At 42.7% G+C, this 19,479-nt stretch overlaps 1 protein-coding gene and 1 long non-coding RNA gene across 2 annotated transcripts in view; one reads left to right on the forward strand and one right to left on the reverse strand.

Moving 5' to 3' along the window:
- Positions 1 to 9,258, reverse strand: part of NEDD4L (neural precursor cell expressed, developmentally down-regulated 4-like, E3 ubiquitin protein ligase) — a 377,239-nt gene extending 367,981 nt beyond the window's left edge. Inside the window, exon 1 of the mRNA XM_019518166.1 lies at positions 9,144 to 9,258. The gene's annotated coding sequence lies outside the window, so the exon portion shown is untranslated. The remainder of the gene's footprint in view (positions 1 to 9,143) is intronic.
- LOC109298033 lies at positions 6,786 to 17,736 on the forward strand. Its single transcript, XR_002097500.1, has 3 exons — positions 6,786 to 6,865; positions 14,096 to 14,098; positions 17,726 to 17,736. It is a non-coding gene; the product is annotated as an uncharacterized LOC109298033 (long non-coding RNA).
- Positions 17,737 to 19,479: the final 1,743 nt, after the last annotated feature.

The following is a 19,479-nucleotide window of genomic DNA, read 5'->3' on the forward strand; positions in this document are numbered from 1 at the left end:
GGGGGGGGAGTGTGTGGCCATGACTGACAACTGCTGGTCTGGTCATGCCCATAAGACCATGCCCTTCACATGGAAGCCAAGCCAGATTTTAGTGCCCCGGGACCCAGGCTGCAACGCTGTAGTGTACACCAGGAGAAGCAGCCTGGCTGAGCCTCTGCCCCAGCCTGAAAAATCTGGTGTTGACACCTCGACAGAGGAGGGGCCCTTGGGTGTTCAGCACCCTGCCTCACCCACCTCCCCAGCTCAGGGAGCCCCAGCTAGTGGCTGCCTCATCTGCTCTGTATCCCCAGCCCTCACCAGGAGGAGCAGCCAGGCAGGACACCACCAGCCACCGCCAGCCCCTCCCCTGGGGGGGAGCCTGGTTGGGTGCCAGCCCACGCTGCAGACACCGGGGGCAGCTCGTCACCGTCACCAACAGGGAGCCCCATGCTGAGCTGCCAGCCTTGCCAGCCCCAGACACAAGGTCCCTGCTCTGCCCTTGGTCCTACCCACACTTCACAGCAGGCAGAGAGGTGGGACACAGGTCAAAACTTTATTGAGCAGCCTGTGCCCCCATAGCTAGGTACGCACAGGCCTCTCACACACTGAGGAAGGCGTTGGTGCTGGCAGCAATGTCCTCCTCAGTAGCAGGGGGGCAGGGATGTGTAGCACTGCCACAGGTAGCACTCCACACAGTGGCAGAGGTTGTGGGGCAGGCTGGGCCTGCCCCCAACACTATCATAGCCTTAAACCAGGACAGCAGGTGTGCCTGGGACACCAAAAGGATCAGCAACAACAGGGCATAGTGAGTCGGGCACCCCTCAGCCTGCACGAACAGCTTATCACACACCACCCAGGGCACACACAACAGGGGCATGCTTGGGGCACAGTGGTTTCCTTGGGGGGAGGCAACCCCAGGGTGTCTCCCAGGAAAGGCTCCCTGCGGGGCGAGCAGGGGTGTCCCCAGCCCCTTGCCCCAGTTGTCTGGGAGGCCTGCACACCCCAAGCCTGGGTAACATGGGCTGAGTGGCAGTGTAGCTGGACTGCAGGGATAGTGGGGTGGAGCGGAGTCTGGAACCACGTGGTCACTGCCAGCAACCTGGCCTGTCCTGCTCTGGGAAGCAGACCGAGAAGGAAGGCTGCCTGCGCACAGCACACAGTGGGCCGCTGGCCCAGGGGAGTGCATGCGGAGGGGGGACTCAGCCGATGGCTACCTGGGCCCCACCCTGCCCAGCCAAGCTTACCACAGTCCCTGGGCACCCATGCACAGCCAACCCCTGATTTGAGGGAAGACAGCGCATGGCCCCTGGCCATCTGATCTCTGACATGCTGCAAACTGTCACTAAAGCCTTCCATCTCTTGCCTCTACAGAGCCAACATGTGGACGCAGGAGAGAGCCCTGGCAGTAGCAGCCATTTCCACCACAGCCCAGCCCCCACATGCAACCCTGCAGCCAGGCCCCACCCAGCCCTGAGGCAGCCCTCCAGTGCCTCCTAGCCACTGTACCTCTGGCCCCGTCCCTGGCTCCACTGCCACTTACCTGGGCTCAGCCGCACCACTCAATCTAAAGCCATGGGTATGAACACCAGGAGGTGCCCGGTGCGGCGCCACAAGGAGACACTGGCCCTGGACTAGGGCGGGCAGAGGGAGAGCTACCTGCCCTGAAGGAGCATTGTCTGGTGTTGGCCATGGACGTGCCCACAACCCACTGTAGTCGCTGCAGCCCCCAGACTTGCAGGGGAAGTACCCACGGCTGAGGTGCCAGGCTCTGCCCCCTAGGTGCCCCCACTCCACAGCCACCCAGTCTGGGACTCTCAGACACAGACTGAGCCTCTTGTAAATAGCCTGACACTGGAGAGAGGGTTTTTTATTAGTGGTGGGTGGGGAGGGTCGTGGAAGAGCATTGTGTGTTGGGGAGAGACTAGTGAGGGAGCTCTATGCATTGAGGGGAAAGGGATGGGATAGGGGTTGTGAGAGCAATAAAGGTTTTTTTTAAACCATGTGCATGTTGTGAGAGTGGTGGTGGGGGTAGGGAGTGTGTGGAAGGTGGGGCAGGCAGGCTGGAGCAGGGAGCACAGTGCTCTAGCCCCCACTGGTGGGTGCATGGCTGGCCTGGGGACGGGGGCTAGTGGAGGGGTGAGGAGACCTCCCGGGACCAGCAAGGCCAGCACCACGGCCAGCAGAAACGAGGGGTACTCGTTGTTACTGGCAAGGGCTGGGCTGAAGCAACAGGGTGCTGGGCACTGCTAGCAGGAACAGAGGCAGGGGCAGCCTTGGGACAAAGATGCAGGGTGGGCAAGGAGGGAGCTGGCGCATGCTGTCCCTGCACTGCACATGCAGCCCCTGGGCAGGGAAGGCATTTATAAGGGATCAGAGCTTCCAAGATGCCTGTCGGGTGCTAGCAACTGGCTCTGGCTTTGGCTTCAACATGGCTGTCAAGTGTCCGGAGGATAGAGCTCTCCTTGGTGGCCAAAGGGGCACAAGGAAGGGCTGGAGCAACTTGGGACTAAAGTTAGTCTCAACTCTCACCACCTGTAGATACCTGCCAAAAACACTTAATGCACGTAAATGTAAGTGTGCTTAAATACACACGTAGACAAGCCAAGTGAGTAACAAAGTCCTCTGCTTTGAGAGAGAAGCTAAACTGCAACTTTAAAATGTACCCTGAACCTCACCTGTCATGCAAGAGAATGTGCATGTACACTGGTACAAGCCCATGAGAAGATGCACCGTGCTGCATATTCACCAGCCTGGGTGCACCAAAACAGAAAGCTCAGACATGCTGCCCTTTGCCTCCTACAAGTACAGGCACTGAGTTAAGGTGCAGTTGTTGGCTTTGGTTAGAGCTTTCATAGAATCAGGCAACAATACTGGCCAAAACACCCAAACACCTAATTACTAACAAAGCCCAGCCTGGGCAATTATGCTGAATTCTCAAAACAATCAGAACTTTACTCAACCAGCAAGATATTTCTTTTGATAAATGTCCATTGTATACCAGGGGCAAGGTGAACCCTGTACCATGCTGTCATGTATTTGCTTAGACTTTTAAAAAAAATGAATGCAAGGTTAAAGGCCTGGGTACAGAACAGAGGAACAGAAATAATACAATAGTGGTTATTCAGATCAGTGAGCTACAAGTGCTGCAGCCACCTACAAGCACTAAAAGTGCTTTCAAGAAGAAACTGTGAAAGCCAAGCTTAGTAGTAGAGCTGGCCAAAAACTTTCAGCTGAAAATGATGGTTTTAAAAAATATATATTAAAACATTTCCACAAAAAAGTCAGGACGACAGCCCCCAAAGCTGACCAGCAGGAAAGCATCTATCAATTTCCACACACTCTCTGCAGGAAAAAGAGAAGCACGTAATCTTTTTATTATTTTACTTTTTTTTTTGGAAATACATTATTTGATGTTGTCAACAGATTATTGACCCAATTCACTACCTGGGCACAAGTAAGTATCATCAATAAAGATGATGTACTGATTAGTGTTTGATGGGAATTCTCAAAAGTATTTTTTTCATTGGAAAATGCCCATTTATCAAACTGTGGCAAAAGGTCAGTTTTGACAAATCTCACAATTTGTCAGAGTTTCAAAATTTAAAAGTTTCTATTCTGGCATACTTGAAAACAAAAAAAATTACAGTTTAAAATTATTTTTTTCTTTCAACACACTGCAAAACAAAATTTTGAATGGTCCAAAGCTTTTTTCCAGATTATCCATTTGCAAAAACTGGAGAACTTGATCCCAATTGAAAATGGGGGAAGGTATGAAATCTTGAAAAAAAAAATCCCTACTATCTTGAGCAGTGTTCATGAAAAGTCTTATTCTCGTCTGTTGGATTTTATACCATATGAATACCTGTTCAAATATCTCACTTGCAAAACAGCAATAACTTGTTACAAAGAGGCTCTCTTGTATCACGCTACTTCCCAACCTGTGTTTATGGTTCAAAAAGACAAAAGCCCTGCACAGGATAAGCCACATGAGCTAAAAGAAAGGTCAAAAGAGATTCTGCCTGGCTACTGCGGTCTGGACTAGCATCAGCATCCTGCACCATGCTTGGCAGACGCTTGTCTAATATGTTTCTAAAAATATTAACATTTAAGCGTGAACTATAAGCATGAAGTATAACATCTGTCAATCAATTCATGCCTTACTCATTTGATCTGATGCAGGAAAGGCAAGTATCTCACCTCTCCCCACAACTGCTGAGCTGCTTCAAGAACCAGACACTTTGTAAACCAGATTCAGAGAAAACTTTTCACTGAAAATACTAGGCACGCTTGGTGCACTGTATGCACCCAAATAAAGGAGTAAAAGTTTACACTTTGTTAAGATTTACGGTTAAAAAGGGCTCTCTTACAAATAGTTGGGATGGGGGAGGGAGGAGCTTTGGCGCTTCATCCTAAATTTGGAGGGGAAATGTTTTGAGGAATTCAAAATATCAGAGCAGGAACCTTCTGTTTATGTCTCTGCAGAGGTAACTAGAAACACATTAGAGACAAACTGGTTCAGCTGTACTTAAGGAGGCGGTAAAGGCAACGGTGCAGTTCAATTTTAGCAAAGTTCTAAACACTTGAGGGGAAAAAAAGGGTTTCTGCTTAATACGTCTGCATGCCCCAATGTGTAGTGGTGAAAGTAATTAACAGAATTAATTCTCATTGTTTGTCAGCTTGCTTTCATATACTTTCATAAATTTAAAATTTAAAACCCTGCGTTCTTAAGACTAAGACTTAAGTCAAAGAATGTGCCATGCCAACAGTTTATTCAACAAAACAAACCAGCTAATATTTATTCTCTTTAATTTCTAAGTCCCATTTCTTCCCAGCCAGCAAATTAAAAACAGTTCTTTATTTTTTTTTTCATTTTTAAAATTCTTGAGAGGTAGAAGTGCAGGGCAGAGCAGAGGAAGAGAGAAAGTAACATTAAACATCGGCCCATCACATCATTCTTGACTGGACATCAAAGACGCTTCTCCTGCTTCAAGGCCAGGTACAGACATTACATTTTTATCAATATAAGTGATCCGAAGCCAGCGGGCAAATGTGTCCTATTCACTACCGATCTAAACTACGCCATTAACAGAAAACCACCTAACACGGGGGTTTTTGACCTTTTGTGAGCAGTGTACCCCGGCGGCCAGTTGAGGGGTGGAGGAGTGACCGTGGCCATGCACGGAGCAGCAACGCAGGGTGGTGAATGGCAGCAGCAGCCACCACATGCAAGATTTGCTCCCTGCATCCGGCTGGCCTGTTTGGCCCAGAGGCGCTGCTGCCCTTGCCCTGCCAGGGCCCTGCAGGGTGGCAGCACTCCATCCCTGCCTGCCCACACATACCCCCTGGGACCTTTCAGTGTACCTCGAGGGTACATCAGAACAGACCCATTCTGCTTTGGGCTTTTTGAACATCTATAGCTAGCCCTGGGGGCACCCTTTTAAAAACAGGATGTTATAATAAAGGCACCATCCCAAGACAAAGCGCTCTTTAAAAAGCAGTTCTAGGTAATAAGTTACATAGATAAACTAGAGGGAAGAAGAACTGCTAAAAAGTCCCTGATCCACACTCCACAAATCTAGTGGAGTTTAATTTTATAGATGGTTAAATATTAGTCTTGGAGATTTTTAGGAGTTATTGTTTAAGATGCTTATATGGCTTCTTTTCCCCAACAGAAGCAGACAAGCTTTCATTTCAAAACTCTGGCATTAGGAGAAGGTAAGGAGTGCTGAAGAAATGGTCTCTTATCACCACAAGTGCCATAGGCAGCCTCTGCGTGAGGCATGCCGATCAGAGGAGGACAGGCAGCACGGCAGCTGATACGGTGGGAAGCATAAGGCAAGGCAGATCAGGCAGGGCAGGAAGCAGAAAGCAGAGCAGGACACTGGACAGGGTGCACAAAACAGAGCACCAGACTGGGCAGAGACAGGGGATTAGAGCAGCACTCAGGGGGGCTGCAGGGCTAATTTATGACACAGCTGCCAAAAAGGTTGGTCCCCACTGATCTAAATAATGAACTAATCTAAACAGCATTTTAAGGTGACTCTTGCACTAAAACTGTCTAAAACTAAAACTACAGGTTTCCCTTGCTTTACGCACGTTTTGTATGTGCAAATTCGCTCTTATGCGATGACCCTTTTTATACCAAAAATTCATTATACGCAAGGTAAATTCACGCTCATGCGATCGGTGTGGTGGAAGCCCAGAGTCAGCTGCTTTGTGCAGTGCATTGTGGGAGTGACACACACCAAAATATCATCTCCTGTGTGGATCTGTGCTCCTTGCTCACTGTCTGCGACAATTTCTGTAGTTCCCATCCCCATTTATGATAATGTCCTGGGTGCTTGTGTGTACTGTCTGCTATTGGCAAGTACCAAAACTGTCTAGTAAAAGTGGCAGAAACAGGTCTGGGGTCAGTACAGTCGAGGTCTTGGAACATATCCCTATTTGTTACACTGTAAAGCAAGCTCCCTTTATGCAAATTCAAATTATGCACCGTTTTCCAGGAACACATGTACAGCATAAAGTGAGGGAAACCTGTACCTACTTTCGTAGCCTCATTCTCCACTCCAGTAAGAAGTTTTACAGTGCAGACAAAATACTGCAGCTAATTTGATTAGGCGCTAATTACCTTGAGGGTCCTGCTACACATTCAAATTAAAGCTGGATAGAAACCAGCTACAGAGTTGTTACAGATTTACAAGCACTAACTTTATAGCTGGTTGGCTCTTTTAGAACTGAATAATCATTTTGATTATGCAATAATAATTTTACACGTGGCTGGTCTAAATTTCTTGTGGGATTAATGAGTTAATTGTGTGCTAATTACTTCGCATGTGTGGCCAGTCCAAATTTGCTGCACAATTAACCAGTTAATTGCATGATATATGTAACATGTACTATGGGCCAGAAGTGCAGGTACTGAGGTTTAAAGTGGTCTACAATGCCTGCCCTGATAGAGGCAATAGGGGTCTTTGTCTTCTGTTTTCTGACCAGGATTCCTTCCACTTCATTTTATAAGCATATAAACATAGGAGACTAGGGCATTTGTAAGCTATTGACAGAAACTAAACAAGTTGAAGCAGAATAAAAGTTAGATTTGTCCTTACTGAGAGCAGAATAGCAGTCAGATTGACTGCTAAGCAGAATAAAAGTTACATACTGAAAGCAGAATAAAAACGCTAGATTTGTCCTTACTGAAAGATCTGCTTTGTGTTATTTTTGAAGCAAAAGTAAGTTTATAATCATGTTAAAATTGTCCACATGAATATTTTAGAGGCAAGCAAACAATGTTAGTCTTTAGAGGGTTGCAATTTTTAAAATAAAAAGTATGCTTATAAAGGCTAGATATTCTAATTAAAAATGTAATGGCCTTTGGAAAGACAAAAAGATATTTTTATCATATTTCAAGATTATGAAATTTTCAATACTTTTAAAGAAAGAATGCACACACACTCTGCCTTCTCATAAGTGGTCATTGTCCATTGACTTGAATATTTTTCATGCACTTTCTGTTCCTTTTGTTAAAAAAAGGACAGACATTGTTGAGTGATGTTTAAGTCACGTTTAATAAATGTTCTATTTACTATAAATATAGACTGAAGATGTTTCTGTAGTTCAAAAGATAATGCACTCAACTTTACATAAGTGACATTTAAACATGTTGTAAACAGAAGGCAGAGCCCTATATATTCTAGGAATTTCTGAATAAATACCAATGCCACAACTCTCCCACATCTGGACTTCCTGCCCAGGCCCTCTTCTCTTTCCCACCACTTCCTCCCAAAACCCGTCACTGACTGCAGCAAACAGACATAACAATACCTCTATACAATGCCTGTGAACGCTGTAATTACTTAGGGGACTCACAGTAGAAATGACCGAATAATTTTTAAATGGCATTTGTAAGAAAACAGAATAAGCTTCTGGCCAAATCATGAAAATATTCCAACAAATCTACAACAATTGTATTAAAAACATATGCTCCTCTTCCATCTTGTCCAATTCTACCTGAATGTAAAGGAAATTGTTCCCTCCGTGATATTTATGAAATTTGAGTGTAGAGGTTCAGTACAAATGGGTATCAACTAATCACATATAAATCTACATAGGAAATTAAAAGAAATTAAAAGATAGGCTTCTTTCCATCAAAACAGCAAAGATCTGGAACAGCCTTTCAGTTGGAGTGGTGGGAGAAAAAAAAAAAAAACAAATGCTTTTAAGACAGTGCGTCATCAGTCAAGGAACAGGATTTTGTGATGTGGTTGCCCAAGAGAGCAACGAACTAACTGAACTCAATGACCCAGTAGGTCCCTTCCAGTCTATGCCCCCAAGGCAGGAAGGGAAATCACAAGAAAGTCATCTTAAAATAGTGCTTAGCTCTGTTGCAACTGTGTGGAAGGAAACAATACTCTCCATTATAAAAGGCAGAAAAATAAGAAAGCAAACTTGTAAAGTAATTACCTTTCTTCTACTAGACAGCATTTTTCATTGACATTAAAACCAAGGATGTTGACATTACTGCTACTATAATCAAAAAAGTCCTCGCTGAGCAGTATGAAATCCTTATGTATTGAGGATTAGGCAAATTCTCAAACTGAGCTCTTTGCTTTCTTTCCATCTCCCCCTCAACACTCAAAGATAGATGTGCCTCTCACCACCATACATATCTGTTCATCATTTCTATAGTTGCACAATTTGCATATGATACATACACAAATACACAAACACTATGTAACTGAAGTGTTTAATAGCACTTCAATTATATTAACCCTCGGATGATCAATAACATTAGTGTCATTAATAAGACAAGGGATTTCAGTGTTTTACCTACGTAAGCAGAACTGCATCTAAGGGCTACTGTAGGGATAACTACTATCCAAGGTTGCTGCTGCTATTGCAAACAAAACTTCTGGGAAAGGAAGGATGTTAAACCTCATGCTTTAGGTCCTTTTTTGATCTCTATTAGAAACCAAGTGAAACCTAATATTGGGTAGATTATCCTGCACCTCTCTTGTACAACCCTTACATCTTCTGAAACATCTGGCATTAGCTACCATCAGAGAGTAGATCTTCAACGAGATGGAGCCCGGAACAGATCCCAAATGAGAATTCTGGTGTTCCTATCCATTCAGCTCAATTTAAGGTAAACAACAAAAAGATCTCACCTCAGTGCTGTCTCTCTCTAATTCAGGGACACAAGGAAATCCCACCGCACAAAAGGAATTTTTTAACCTCCTTGCTTGTAAAGTGCTGTGAAGCCTGTGGAAGGGTATCCTTAAAATGCAAGCTAGTGCCACTCCTCAACCAGTTTAAGAGTTGCAGTTGAGCAACCAAAGCCACTCCCTTGCATAGTACTGGGTGCACTACCTCCACAGCACACTGAAACTGGACATGGTCTGGAATGAGACCTGGCAGGGAACTTGTACCTTCTGCACAGCAATGGTAAAGTAACAACATTAGTAACCTATGGGACAGATCTCAAAATTAAAATTATACTACCTATGAATTATTTCAGCTAAACAAAAAGGTCTTATGTATTCTTTCCTATAATTACATAGTGTTAGAACACATGTACAAAAGATTTAAAATGTTAATATGATTGTGCCATTTTATGGTTGAATCTTCAGTTTTCAGAAGTATTTTGTATTCAGCCACACCTAAATGCAGCCCAGCGGTCCCTCTTGTAACACTCTGAGTTAAGTGCTGGTTAGTTATTAAAAGTTGAGTTGAGTTTCACTGCTGTGCAAGTTCACATGTAGTCTTGCTTTAACTAATGATTAACACAAAGTGTGTGCTCCTCAAGCCCTTAAAAATGACTGGTTATAGATTTTGCTTCCTTGCTGAAAAATAACCTTTTAACAGATTGCCTAACATTTTTATTTGCTTTAATAATTCATGTTGCCATTTACAGAGGACATGCATGAGTACACTTGTGCTGACCCAACCAATTGCTCCCCGTTTCAGTGTTTGCTTCAGGACCTTTCAAAATTTCAGGCAAAAGGACAGCACCTTTTAATTGTTCTCATTGTATCAAATGAACATACTTCCAATAGCTGGCCAAGTCGGCAAAAGTTTTAGGGAAAAGTTGAGAAGGCAAAAAGGGGAAAATAATATCCCATGCATTTTCCTGTTTGGTGCAGTGGAGCTGGGGCAGTGCTGCAGCCCAACCCTGCTTCCCAGCAAGCCCAGCAGCAGCAGCAGCTCCTTCCAGCTGCTGCTGCCAGGGTCACTGCCGCTGCCAGACCTAGCCCCGCTGCCCAGGCACTCCCACCCATCTGCCCCAGATGGAGGCACCAGATGGAAGGGGCAGGTGAGGCCTCCATGGAGACCAGCCCAGGACCCGTGCGGGCATGGCGTGCTCAACCAGGCGAATGGGATGAAGCTGCAGGCGGGCAGGGAGTGGTGTATGGGACCTGACAGGAGGGTGGGGCCTGAAGTAGGGATCATGGGGCAGTGATAAACACAAGGCCAGGGCCCAGGGCAGAGTCATGATCCACTGCCTGCATGTCCCTGCAACAGACACCAGTTCCACTTGCAGGGGTATGCCAGGAGCCGATCACAGGTCTGCCCTAGGCTCCAGCCCTGCACTGTCACTGCCCGTCCCACTCCCGCTCCCAGGTGCCACTCCCTGCCCCATCCCATCCACCCCGCTGAACACACCCTGCTTGTGTGGGTCCCAGGCAGGTCTCTAGTGAGACCCTGGGGCTAGAACCACGCAGAGCTTGGCCCTGGGGCAGAGCCACTTAGGGAGGAGTTTTAAAGTGGTTTAAGCTGGGGAGGAGGAGGGGGAGGCTGACAACTCAAGAACATTTTAAGCGATTCAGACGAGACAGCCATTGCACTTAAACATTAAAAGAAATCCTTTCAGCAGTGACAAAACATGAGTTTACCTGAAATGAACTAATAAACCTATGGATTTTTTGTACTAAAACTATGCAATAAAAGATAAATGATCATAACATTCTGACACTTAAGTTACGGAAGGGCATAATTGCATTTCTTTTTCTTTGACTGTGTGCCCTCCTGGAGAGGAGTCTTATTACATAATTGTGCAGTTTAAAAGAAAGTTTTCCATTAGGAATAGGAGGTGCTCAGACAGAGTGCGCATTTCGTTTCTCATGAGTTCAGAGAGGACATTTCTTCATGAAGTCCACTTCTGATATAAGAAAATTAGACTCTAACGGTAAAGACAAAAGGTTCACAAATTCACTGTGGACCTTTAAACAGTTAATGAAAGCCAAACAACTTACCAAGTAATGTGCAGTTTCTTCAGTATCAGATGTTTTATATTAAGGGTCAGGTTTTCTAAAGGATAAGAAGTGAAGCAGCCAGAAAACTCATAAGCGTCCTAAGCTGTAGCAATCAGTATGCGGAAGTTAAAGCTTGAGTGAAGCAATAAATTACCATTGCCAAGGAAACCAGGTGAAAGGACAATTCTAATATTTCATTTGAAGAAAGCTTAATGTGCACCCCACCATTTTTGTTTGTTTGTTTTTATAAAAGGCACTACTGATTTTAAACCAAGATAGAGGTAAATGAAGTAAGTTTCCACTGAAAGGAACAAATGAAGCCACACAACTCTAGAAAGTTACCCGTGCCAAGTCTTTATGAGCACAACTCTCCCTTTCATACAAAGCAGATCTTCCTTATTCGAGGTAGTACCAGAGAGTAAAGCGTTACAAAAGCAAAAAATACATGAACCTGTAACTTATTAGCTGTTGAAACACGTTATGTTATTTTGAAGGAGAATGTTACCCCTACAGAAGTGAAATTAGGCCATCCCATTACATGACGTTATTTCACTTCAGTGCAAGTTATCATTTGTAGCTAAGGAAGCAAATTAAATAATTGTTTATGTATTAAAAAATAATTGCATGAATACAACTAAAATATTTTATGGCCATCAAAATAGGACATGCAGAGAAAACGCCATATCTCTTTGGCAGAAAAAAAAGTTGCAATGGCACAATGCTAAACCTTGAACTGAGGCTAATTCATCTTAACCCAGGACATTTTGCCCGTTCTAGGTCATTTCTTCCCAGGGCAGATGTTTACTTGCTTACAGTTGTCTTGAAGCAGTTAGGTTCATGCCTTTGCTTTGAGGTTCCCTTTCTACGGGAGACTGCCTGTGTAGCTATGGCTTCAGCTCAGCCATGCAAAGCACTCCAAGACTTTCAGCCGAACATGCAAACATAAAATTAGCACTTTTAAGAGTCCAAATGTGCAGTTATACTGTTTGTTCTGCCTTGGTGAACTAAATCAATCCGTGTTTTAGCCACGTCTAGAGGCAGGGATAAAAATAATAAATTATACTGTGCCAAAAATTTTCTAACACCATGTAAATTTAAGACTGCATTTTGCCCATACAGATTATACAGCAAGCAGAACAAAGAGAGGTAAGAATGCATACCATTTCAGGTAGACAAGGTTCTTTGGGTGAATCTGATATCTTTTATTAGACCAACTTAAATAGCCGGCAAAAAAATTTAAGCAAGCTTTCGGGTTTAAAAACCCTTCGTCAGGCTGAGGAGGTTTCTGCAGTTGGTGTGTGCTCTTCCTGGATGGAATGAAAAGTAAAGTAGTAAAGATTTACATCTTCACTGACTGCCTATCTTGTATGCATACCAGCCCAGCCTCTGGTTTCTTTACTTTTCATTCCCTCCAGGAAGAGCACACACCTACTGCTGAAATTTTCTCAGCCTGACGAAGGGTTTGTAAACCCAAAAGCTTGCTTAATAATTGTTTTCCAACTATTTAAGTTGGTCTAATAAAATATATCAGATTACCCAAAGAACCTTGTCTGCCTATGTCCTTAGACCAGCATGGCCACAACCTACACCCCTGTACCATTTCAGGTAACACAATTCTATCCATGCACATAGATACTACCATTAGTACAAGACGAGCACATGAAGGGATTGACTGCTCGTTTCACAGTTGCATCAAGTAGGCCCAATCATATTTGAGATACTGTTGTGCTGTCCTACATACATAAATTAGTCACCCAAATAAAAAAATTCAGAATGAGTTGTTTGTGCCCCAAGGAGCATATAGCATACAGATAAAAACAGGTGCCCATGGCTTGTGTCTTCCACCTACAGCTTCTTAAGTGTGTGAAAGAATAAGCATCCTTCCACTGAAGGATTGCGTTGAGCACCCTACAGAAATGGTTTGCTAGCTCACCGCTTAAAAAATGTCTTACGGTTCAGAACAGAGGCCTAGAGGCATTCCTTTTTTTCCAGTGTAAATCTTCATATCCATTTAAATAAGGAACAGATAATACGAACCAAAACAGATAAACAAGGGGGGGAAAGGGGAGTCAGCCAACATCTTTGAGACCTGTAAAGCTCAGTTGCCACTTTGCATTACCACTCCACAAGAAATAGGAGGAAGTAGATAGAGGTCATCCTTTTGTAGAATGGGGAGAGAAAAAAGGCATATAATCTGCCGTCCAATCTGGACAGTTTAATTTGTACAGCAATGCCTCCGAGGCTGGGTAGTTCTCAAATATTTTACTGAAATTGAGAACAGTTTAAATGTAAACTTGCAGTACAATTCCTGTGGCGACTTAATATTTCGGGAAACCAAGTATAAAACCTGATAACATTGCACAGTGAACTAATGAGCAGCATTTCAGCAGTCAGACAATAAAATCAGAAAAAGACATTGCAGAGATGAAGCCCAAGGTTAGAATCTCATCAGAGACTGAGCAGAGGAAATTGAACTAAGATAGCTGAAACACTAGGGTGCAAGAGCCATTTAACTGGGGAGAAAAAGAAATTAAAATCCCATTATCAATATCAACAGCAGCAATATGGCAATCTGGCTCAATGTACTTTTTGTTTTACATTATGGATAAGTCATTCCCTAAAAGACAAATACTTAAGAAGAGAATAGAATAGTAAGTATTTTTTTTTAAATGGAAAATGCTAAACAGGTACTATACAAGGTTTAAGCTTTTTGCCTGGCAGAGCTCTCAGAACCAAATAAATTTGCTGAGAAGGCTCTCCTCAAATACATATAACTTGGATTTTTTTTAAATTGTATTTAACCACATCCCCCCAATCACGAAGGCCCCAGCAGGCTGGCAGCATTGCAGATTTATTCAGATTCATAGATTGTAAGGGGCTAGAAGGGACCTCGCAAGGTCACTGGGGCAGGAAAAAGACAACTGGGGTCTAGTGAAAGAATGAAGAAAAAAAGATCCTAAGTAGGTATAAGTTTAGGCAAGAGATCCCATTGTCTAGGCTATGGGTCAGTTTCAAAGCTGTTATCACCTTGAAAAGTATAAGTACAACTTTGTGGGTCTATTGAATCTATATTAGGTGGAAGATTTTCTCCACTGCAAAATGGAACGACTTGTGACACGTCGCAGTTCACCACAATGCTAAAAACCTTGCTTCTTACTGCATTTTAATATGTTAGGACCACATGCCTTTAGAAAGGGGGGTTAGACCTGCAAGAACTGAGATAGCTGTATGAAATTTAACATTTTCACTTCTAAAGTAAAGCCATTTTGATCTGGAAAAGTTTCTCAATCTGAGAGGCCCACTAAGTTTTTGTACTACACATTCAGTTGCATCACATCTTATAAATCAACTTATAGTGCATCAAAACCAGCATTTGAATTAAACCAACATACACTAACTAGAACTAAAATAGCACTACTTGAAGGACTTCAGGATCTTATTCTTATATTAATAAAATTATTTAACATTAATACGCATTAACAGTAGCTGCTTATTAACTCTTCCAAAACAATAACCTATTGTTTTCACATTAAATTTAAGTTAGCAATTTCTGAAAGGTAAGACGCACCAATTAGTCACGTGCTCATCAGTAAGGTTTTCAAAAGAGTTTGGGGGAAAACAGTCCTACATCTGAAGGAAGAAGCAGTAAGCAAGTAGACTAGTGTGTGATCTCCTGTACTCTTTTCTCACCCATAAATCTTGAAGTGTTTTAAAAGAAGAACGCTATCATCCCCATTTTGCAGATGGGCAAAACAAGACAGACAAGAATAAAGTGGCTTGTCCTAGAACATGTAGTAGGGCAATGGCATAGCCAAGACTTGAACTTGGCTCTCGAGTACTCTGTCCGTTACGCTGAAGAGGATGATTCAATATTTCTCTAGCGCCTTGGCCTTGCCTTTATAGACCCTTCCTTATACATTTATGCTTACAAAATATTTCTGTGTTGCATTTTAGAACAGTGACATTCCAAGTGACCCTTTTTACATGGTCTGCTAGATCTCATGCAGCCACATCCAACCCAAGCCAATTCAGGAACTATATCAAACTAGGTCATCTGCAGTCTCTCAAAGCACTGAAAGAGCAGAGAAAAACATTCTAACCTTAATGGACTGTTTCACTTCAGTGAAAGTCTTTTTTCTGACTTAACACTAGATATTTTTACATCAACTGCTAAAGGAATTTATTGTCCTGGCTTCACTGGTTTACCTTTTGCACTCCTTATATCACTGCTTAAAGTGAGGCGTTTTTTTAACAAGGCAACATCAGTACATCTTCTCTTTGATGTCTAACAGAAGTATGGTGTTGGTGATTATTAACAGGAAACAACTGAGGCCTGGTTTCTCTATATGTTCTGGTTTGTGGGTTCAAAATATAAATGCACATACATCCACCCACTTGATTAGCATTTAAAATTAAACAGGTAAATAAATGTATAATGATCCATACCAGCAAGGCAAACTGGGGGCAAAAAGGATGCCCTTCAGAACGCTTTCCTTTGCCATCATGCTTGCAGCAGAAAAGCACCAATAGCTTCCTTAGCACTGGCCAACCTGGCACTATCAGTTCCTTTTGCACTTTTCTAATGCACACAAATTAATTTGCTGTTAAGGCAGCCAAAAATGGTATTTGGCAACACATGGAAACTTGATCATAAGTGACCACTTTCTGCCACAAAGAGCCTATAATTTAGGTTCATCAGACCAGCCAGCAGAAGCCTTTAATCTGATACGGCAGCAAAAAGTTTCACTTTCCCTATGAAATTTAGCAAAAGGAGTGCTCAGCTTTCATTATGAAAAATTGTGCAAGTTGCCATCATTGCATTTGTACAAGAATGCACACATTAAAAAGTAATCTAAATGGACACACTTCAGAAACGGTGAAAAATATTTGATCCTGCTACAAAAGAAAAGGTATTTTGAGTATTAAAAATGCAACCATTTCAAAAGAAATAAGTCCAAAGGCCACTTTACCATTTCTTTCCCTAGAAAGCATCGGAACACCAGTTCATCTCTCCGATAAAAAAAGGCAAACAATTTTTAAACCCTTTTGGTTACAAAAATAATCCACCAAATGTGAACTATTATAAGCAACTGACAAGCACCTTCCCGAGTCTGATCATCATTCCACCCCCACCCCCACCCCGCCATCACAGCTGCTGCTCAAAAAGCAAAGTAAAATGGGTAGGCTTCATTTCTGCTGTTCAAAGCCCAGAGGGAAGCAGTAAAACTGACAACAGTCATGAATTCTCACTGGTGCTTCCTGAGACAGCTCTGGAAAGAGGCCAGCCCAGGCCTTATTCATCAGGGATAACAATCAACTCCCCACTGCTAACCCAAGGCTGTGAAGAAACAGATCTAGTCTCTCCCAGCAATGGGAGTAGGGTAGCAATATCAAGCATATTAGCCAGGGAAAGGAGATGGAAGGCCCAGATCCAAGGATTCCACCCAACAGCAGAAGGCTGTCTAGCTAGACTTTTCATTAAAATATTGCAGCAAGGTGCCCCAGAAAGAAACCATTAATTTTAAAAATACCTCTCTTCTTTAATCTACCTCTTCTTTCCCGTTAGTAGTTGGGCATTTGATAATATTTTAGATCCTTTCTTTGCACTGAATGTCTTGGAAATTCTTTTCATACTTGAAAGACCCAGTAACAATTTTCATAGAAGAAACATTATGAATTTGACACCTACTACAACCCAAAAGCAGGGTGTAATTACTGTACTTCCTCAAACCTAAGATAAGTGGTCATCGTCCATCCCCTGCCCCTCCCCTTTCGCCTGGAAAGAGAAAAAATGCTTTTCTTAAATTTGACTACTAGCCTAGCATGCAGCTTCTATGGCTCCAGATGGGGCACAGGGGACTGCAAAGAGTGCACGGAAGGGGATGAGTGATGCGGGGGAAGGGGAACGTAGGGAAAGGAATGAACAGACCAGGCAGGAACGCTCTCCCAGGAGAAACCGACCGTACAGATGTTCAGCATTTTTCTCCCAGAGCAAAAATGGCTGCTTCAAGAGAAAAATAACCCAGGGAATGATGATGGTTAAATCAGTCCCAGGAGACTTTCTCTTGGGAGAGCAAATTCTGTATGTGTTCCCTTCTGAGAGAAGCCACAGCACAGTCCTCCAGCACCCCAGGGTGTTTTGTCGCCTCCCTCCCCAGAAAGGTACTGTATCATTCAGGCTGAACTACTACAACCATGCAGAGAGCAGAACATGCCTCCTTCACAATCCCCACATTGTGCTGCAGTGAGACACTGGCTGATCCAGATTGCTTCAGGTCAGCCTATCAGGACTGCCCTGCTGCCATCTGTCTCCAGGAAGACTGAAGAAACCTGCAGAGCACTTTGATGTGTGCACATAGCGGCCCTCCCCCTGCTGTGCAGCACAGCCCTGCAAGCTCTCTGATCTTCAGGGGCTCAGCATTCAAATGTTTGTTCAAGTGTGTCCAGATAAGTTTTTCCAACAGGTAAACAAACCCGAGAGAATTATCCCAGATCAGTTGTACATGTGTACGCAGCTTATATATTAGCTGCTTTCCAACTGTATAAAAAAGTTTTTATTGAGCTAACCATAGCTAAATGCCCCTCAGGTCCATAAAGATAAAACAAGTACCTTCTACATGTGAACTAGCACGTTTGGAGAACAGACTCATCCCAAGTTACCTCTCTAAATGAAGAGAAAGGAACTGATCTGAAAGTAGTTTACACTCCTAAACTAATCCATCCCACCACCTAACAAGCATCTTCTCTGTTGCATCTGGTTCCAATTGTATTAAAAATAACAAATAATGGTCTACCATGAGAGGGGCTATTTATTGCAGACCCAAAACAGGCACATACAGCAAGATTTCCTCCAACTCGCAGATCAAGATCTAATTTTGAGGCCAAACTTTGCCTCAGGTTACATTCATGTCACACCATTAAGACCAGGGTTACAGAGGTTCAACTGAAGGCAAAGTCTAGCCTGCAGAATCATTATTACTGGCAACAGTGTATGAGTCAGAAAAAGGAGTCTGATTCCAGGATGGATTTGCTGCAGTGACAGTTAAAAAAAAAAAAAAGAGACACAAAGAGTTAAATATACAGGAAATCCAAAAAAAAATGAGTTTCATAGTTGCATGTACAATTCCTCCTATCCTTCAGTTACAGCCATTTTAAAAAAAAAAAAATCTAATAGAAGAGCTTTTTTTTTTTTTTTTTTTAGTTCACCCTGTTACCTATAAAGGGCTTCCTTCAGGCATATCTGGCACATAAACAAAGTAGAATTGTATATGACAGTAAAATAAAGTAACTATAGAAGTGGATTTCCAAAACAGTTTTTAGATATCACTTACTATAGCAGCTTTCTGGAAGCCTTTCAGCAAGGGCTACCATTTTATAGACATTTTCCCAAAGCCGTCAAATTTAATAACCATTGAGATGAAGACAAAATCAGCAACTGAATGCCTTTGAATGCAGTGTTCAGTGTTAGAAATCTTATATTTTGCTTACAAACATTTTACCCCAGAAGGGTGTGAAAACCAAAACATATTCAAAAAGTTCTAAAGAAAAAAAGGGGGGGGGGGACAATCTTTTCTATAATGCTGGAGCTGTGTTTCCTAACTTATAGATCCAGCAGCTACTGTCCCAATTCTGAAAAGATTTATATAGTCTGGATACTCTTGTTAAAGTCAAAAACATTATTCAGAAGTGTAAGTAAAAATTTAGCTCTTTGCAAAACCAAGCAAAGACTATCAAGGCTGAAGCACTTCTTTGTTTAAAAAAAGATTCTGAAAATAAAAGTAACGATTCTTCTGTAATCGATTTGATGTTACACTAATAAAAACATCCATTACTTTTCTGAATCATTTCCCTAAAGCTACTTTGATGTCATACAATGGCTCTACCTTCCCACATAAGAATTTTAAATTTTCTTTGACTTTGAGTGCAAAGGTGGAAGTTTCTTGTTTATGGACAGAGAGGCTACATAAACACATTAATTGATTCACGATTATCTGCACATTTGAACAAGCATCAAATCTTCATCTCCATATATTTTACATTAGTTACATTTTAAATTATTCCCAGCACTATCCCCAGTCTTAACTGGACCAATATAACCAGTCTTATATAGATTAAAGTTAGATAAAAAAAAAAATGTTAAATTAATTTGGATGGCAAAGTCCAATTATAAAAGATGAGGTTCTTTTCTGCTGGCCCGTTTCAGAAATGCAGCACTAAAACACTTATGGAACACATCACCATCATTTTGTTA

This window comes from Gavialis gangeticus, unplaced genomic scaffold (genome assembly GCF_001723915.1).
Source record: "Gavialis gangeticus isolate Ggan-Ray unplaced genomic scaffold, GavGan_comp1, whole genome shotgun sequence".
Lineage (NCBI taxonomy): Eukaryota > Metazoa > Chordata > Crocodylia > Gavialidae > Gavialis > Gavialis gangeticus.